The following is a 6155-nucleotide window of genomic DNA, read 5'->3' as shown; positions in this document are numbered from 1 at the left end:
GGTTTGGTTTAATCCAGAAATCAGGTTACAGACCAGACACTCGCCCTCACCCCCAGCCGCCCCCAGAAATCAGGTTGGGTTACAGACCACGTATGAAATAAATACATTCAAACCGGAGGAGTATTTGACCTAGGTCTGACAGCCTGGGCTTCTGTTCGTTAAGCAAATAAACTTCAGAGACTATATTACTAGCCCCCCACCTGTTTCTTCTTAGTCCCTCCTTTCAAGGCTTTGCACTTTTGTTTGAAACCAGACACTCGCCCTCACCCCCCTCCCAGCCGCCCCCCTCCCCGGTTACGCTGACCCTTGGGGCAGCCTCATGCATGGGGGAAGCATCCTTGGGGGGCTGCAGGCTGCAAAGCATAGCAGCCAGGGAGGGGAAGGAAGAAACTAGTAATAGAAATCGTTCTCCTGTGAAACATGCAGGTTAGAGCCATGCTTTTTTCCAGAGAGGTGCCTGAAATGAGATCTCTAAATCCCTGCCACAGACACCTCAGGAGGGACCCCGTTTTTCAGATGCGTCATTTATCCAACTGAAATTTGACAAGAGACCAGGCCCGTATTTGAAAAACTGGCCTTTGTAGCTGTACGCTTTCTTTTCAAATGAATTATGAATTAAAAAAAAAAAAAATCAAGCGTTTCTAATAAATGGTTGTATTAGTAAATCCTTCTCAAATACTGGATTAGGAAAAAAAAAATGCAACTACTCTAATCTTACAGGATTTAGGGTAACAAGTTTATAATTATTTTTACTTTGTAAAGGTGCTTGGGGCAGGGTAGGCTGGATGTGAGGCTCTGAGCTTTTCCCCAAGTCAGCAGCAACCAAAAGTCATTCTCCTTCCACAGCCACCCACGACCAGACCTGACCAGTGCAGCCCAGGAGGACACAAGCATCCTCCCTGGCTGGATCCTGCCCTGCTCAGCACCTCCACCCACAGACCAGGACAGAGACCAGGGAGCGAAGGAGCACCAACACCGATTTTGTATCCCATCTCCTGAAGTTTCATGGATGATGGCTGAGAGGCAGTGACCAGCAGACTCCCCCCATTGCGCTTTGGTGCGGTGTGTGACCAGGACACAGCGCTGGAGCTCTGGAGATTTAGGTTCCCATCTTAGCTCTGTTACAGTCTCCTCTGTGTCCCTGGGCAAAAAGCTTAACCTCTCTCGCAGACGGTTTCCACAGCCGTAAAATAGGAAATAGCACTTTGCCCTATTTGCAAAGTGCTTTGAGATCCTCGGAGGCACAAGGCTATGGAAGTATTTTTATTACCAGTATAAGAAGATATATTGATGGAGGCAGTCAATCCACACCATCCAGGAGCACTACATTCATTTTTTAAGCAATACATAGTTTGCTTTCTGTTCAATGCTAAACTTTTTCCGCTGCTCTGTGCCACACAGAATTTATAAATTCAACGACAGATTAATCTTAGCAGTGAGCCATTTGGCATGAAAAAGGGTTTCACAGGGAGCCTGCTTTTTCCTGTAAAGAGCATGCATTTAGGAGTGACTATACGGAGAAAGACCCTGTGCACTTACTCAAGCACAAGTCTCTGCCCTCCGTCATTACTCAGAATTAGAAACCCAGAATGGATTACTCAGATTGTTCCTAAGGTTTGTAGCTTTCTCTGCAGGAGGAGGGTTGGGTAATTGATTTTGACACTAATACCAGCACTATTCATATGCCCTGTAATATAATTCTGCAGCGACACTAAAAAGGCAGCCATCTGAGATCTGAACAAGGAAAGTGCTATATGATTTGCCCTAGACAACCCCAGCTATTTTAACAGCTGTGTTGTATATTAAAAGGGAGAAATCCCAACAGAATTAAAAACAACACATTTGCCTTTGAGGGAAAACAAGAAGCCGTAAACTTTCCTAATAAAACAATCCCTCCCGCTAAGTGCTCGAGGAATGGTTGAAACTGCTGTCCCAAAATGCCTGTCTCTTCTGGAGGGCATCAGCCTGAGAGGGACTGCCAGCAAACTTGGGAATAGTCAGATACTCATCAGAGAGACCCCCCGTGCACCCTCTTCTTGAAAAGGCATTATTTCCTTCTTCGGGATTTTTCTTTCATCAGGAAACCCCCTTCACCTCCCCTCCCCTTGACAGAGCAGAACACAGATTTCTCCCCCCAAAGCTTTTCTGTGAAACATGAATCACCAATTTCGGCCACCTCTCCTCAAAGACTAAATACCAGCACAAGAGTGAGCCTCTCTGGCAGAGGGCAGGTGCCACTAGTGACGTGGCACGAGTCTAATCCTCCAGAAGCCACCGTGGTCGCTGAATGACACCTTCATGCCTGGCAGCCCTGTGGAGCGGCAGGAAGGGATTTCCAAAGGAGGCCTCCAGCAGCCATTCTGCTTCTGTGAATATTTTGTGCTTTCTCAGACTGATGTCTATCCTTTCCTTCATTTTAAGTCCATCTCTACCTGGCCTCCTCACACATGGCCCCAGCAGTGCCAGTGAGGTGCCATCACCCACCAGAAGACACAATGGAGGTGTGTTGGCTGCTGACACCAGCACCACCTCTACCACAGCACGGCCAGGACAAAGACCCACTGCTGCCGGCTCCTGGTGTGACTGATGGGAGCTGGGATAACTGAGGGCAGCCTTCGCACAGCTCTCGCCACGTTTGTCCTCATGCACCCACAGGGAGAGATACTTGATCCATTCTGCCACATTGCCCCCCATGCAGGGGCAATACCACATTTGATAGCTTTTCCTGGCGTGCCATTTATAGTTAAAATAAACAAAGAGATACTCTCACCATCTCTTCTTTTGCAGTGGACTGTGTCATACAGCTAAAGCCTTCTGAATACACGATCTGCTTATGAAATTCAGTGTGAGCCAACTGTCTTGAACATTGGCTTAATACAGTGGCTGCTGTGATCCTTTTCAGTCTCCCAGGGTTTGAGCCAAATTATGTTCTCAATTACACGGAAGTAGCAGCAGTTAACCCAGTGAAGTCATAGGCTCTATGCCACAGCAAAACTTGACCCTTCTATTTTCTTTTATATCATCAGCAGCTTCAAATTACTAAAGAAAGTTTTTTCTGTACACATGCCACTAATAAATATTGGGACTATCCAAACACGCTGTCTGTTGCTGAAGGATCTACAAGTGTTTACAGAATATCAATCTAACGTAAAAGCAGCATAAATAATAATTCAAAACTAATCACTTTTGGGGTCCTCCTGACACAAGGTTTCCCATCATGACATTTCTTAGGAATGGTCTGCTTGGGCCAATCCTACAGGGTTGATTACACATGGAAATCAGTGTTGTACGCTGGGGCGTGCACATGTAGAGCAGTACCTGTCTGTTTGGAGGCCACTGCTGCCCCTTCCAAGCTTAAGAAAGCTTCTGTGGTGGGTCCATACCTGCTTCTGGGAGATGTTATGGGGAGGGAGGAAAGGAAGCTGAGACGACCCCATGCTGACAGAAGTGGTGTTAGGAGGGCACAGAGCTGCTCAGGGCTTCTTCCGTTTTTCTACCTCCTTCCCCAACTCCTGCTTAGAGAAGAGCAATACTGGGCTGCCGAAGGGAGGGAGGAGGGAGCTGTGCTGGCTTTCAGCAAAGAGGATAGAAAGACACACAAGTTCTGCCCACCCACCCCCAAATGTAGGGCTAAAATTGCTAAGAAAGCTGGGTGTTCATAAGGCTTCACCAAACAGTTCTAGCTCATGGCAAAAGTTGCATCACTCAAAAAAATGAGGAGGGAAAAAAAAACGGGGGAAAAAAAAGGAGACAAAAAATCCCAGGAGAGTTGGCAACACTGCAATAGTTATACAGGTTCTGGAATGTACAAAGGCTGAAATCGGAGACTTAGCATCTCTTTTGAACTTCAAAAACAAGTCTCTTCAAATCACTCTGTTAATTGGCTTTAAATTAGAGTTCTAAGTTTAATGAACAAATCTTTTGCGTACGGCATGAAACGGATACTCTTCTAGATTAACTTCCTGATCAACACCATCTGCCATTTCCATATGGCAATGGCAAACCAAAAGCACGAGGAAGAAGCCACTCCTGCCTTACTGGGAAGCGTCAAAGTGCGCCCAGGACTGCCTGGTGCTTGGCAGTGTTTCTCTGTAATGTGATGACTTTGGAATATCACCTCTAACCAGCTCCAGAAGATCCGGGGATATTCCAGGCACCAATCAGCACAACTCTGTCCAGGGAGGTAAAGAAAGGAAGCAAAGTCTGGAAAAATGCTTGATGGGAAGGAGACATGATGGAAGGAGGGATGTTTGCAAAGGTGATTGGTTGGACGTGGAATGAGCAGGGGGTTCCTGAAGATGGAGGAGAGCCCGGAAGACAGAGAAGAAGCTGAAATAAGGGGAGAGAGGAATGACCTTACAGACTAGAATAGGCAAGACCTTACTGAAGAGTATGAGTGAATGGAGGTACAGGCACAAGGCAGGCAATGACAAATCCTATGGAGAGAAAAAAGAGTGGCATGGGAAAGAGTAAGAAAGAGGCTGCAGACAGACCTGGTACCATGGGAGACAGAGAGACGTAGCCCTGCTGGGGTGGGAAAGGGCACGGCATGATGTCTAGCATGGCAGGGACAGGGCAGGGAAGCATGGCACAGAGGGAAGAGAGGCAGAAAACATTCAGGAAACTTGTAGGGAAGCAAAACAGAGAAATGCAAGGGTCTCCGGTGGAAGAAATATGCCCTGCAAACAGCTCCGAGGAATTCAGCCCTCCAGCGTGCTCTATCACCCTTTATAGCTGGAGTACCTAGACACCCGGATACAATCCACTGCTTCAATCCACTGCTTTGTGTAATGCCAGGCATGTGAAGGGAAACAATGTCAGATACACCTCAGAAAGAGTCACAAACACTGTCTCTCCTTACACTGACCACAGTGGCCTTCCACTTAAACAAGGCCAATGGAGTTAGTGGTGGTGATCAGAAATTATCACATTCTTGAAGGTCTTTAAGCATTCAGCTACCTGCTCCAGAACTGGCATTCACCAGCTGGATGCTCCTTGGAGACCTTCCAACAGGGACCAGACACTAACGGGCCCTGGAGAGCAAGGATGCAATGCTGGTGTCTGCACAGGGGCACCCAGCACCCTGGGACCCCTGGTCCTGGGCAGGGCTGACAGATGGGACACAGGACCTGCAGGAGACGTGTGTCCTTCAGGAATGGCAACCAGGCACCAGGCTATCCTAGGACACTCCATGGCACCAGGTGACAACACTGAGGCCACTGAATTGAAATATAAATGGTTTTTCCCTTTCTAAAGCCATATACTTTCTGGGCTGTGGTTATTGGGTAGGAGATGGTATTGAATAAAGGAGCTCACATTTCACCCGTTCTTTGGGTTTAGCCCGCTGTTCATATTTTTCATGAACACTAATGTCACTTTAATGTTGCTGCTTCCTTACAGATAAGACCAATTTATAAAAAATCAGATAAATTTGAATCGTTTCCCCACTTCAAGTATATTTTCAAGTTGCCAACCTTAGAGCCTTGAACAGAAATTATCTTTCAGATGCTGGGTTATAAACAATTACAATACATCATCAAAACATATGAGCAGACATAAAAGCCCAAAGCCAGACACAGATTCGGCATTGGCCCATGCTGAGACATGCAGGCTGGAGTACATGATTTTCCCTCCCCTCTCTCAGAAGTTATCTTTGTTTCTTACTTTGGAAGAACTGAGAAGATGGAGGGGGCTGGAGGGAAGAGCCCTTTGTGGTGGAACAGGAAAACAAAGTCATGCTTGTACTTTTACAAAGCCAATTCTACGTGTCTTATCATGAGAAAATTTTTACTATGCGAATTCCAACATGCGAAAAACCGTCAAAGAAGATAATCAAGACACTCCTGCATTCAGACTCTGTGTTAACATGCTGCAAAAATATGGGAGGATGCCACCAGGTAAACAAAAATTGCTCAAAAGTGATGCGTCACCATTATAACTGGTCCATGAATCTTCACTTGGTTTTTGTTTATTTGTTTGTTTTTGTTGTAAGGGAGAGAGAACTTTGGCAAAAGAGTTGTCTAAGTTTGTTTTTTTGATGTAAATCCAAAGAAGTTTTCAATTTCCTGTTATAGAATTTTATGTTTTTTTTCCCAAAAAGGCAAAAAAAAAAAAGGACAAATATTACCTATATGTGTGCACATTTATCTAATGAA

Source organism: Aptenodytes forsteri, unplaced genomic scaffold, assembly GCF_000699145.1.
Source record: "Aptenodytes forsteri isolate BGI_AS27 unplaced genomic scaffold, ASM69914v1 Scaffold255, whole genome shotgun sequence".
In the NCBI taxonomy this organism is placed as follows: Eukaryota; Metazoa; Chordata; class Aves; order Sphenisciformes; family Spheniscidae; genus Aptenodytes; species Aptenodytes forsteri.
Note: the sequence above shows the minus strand (reverse complement) of the source record.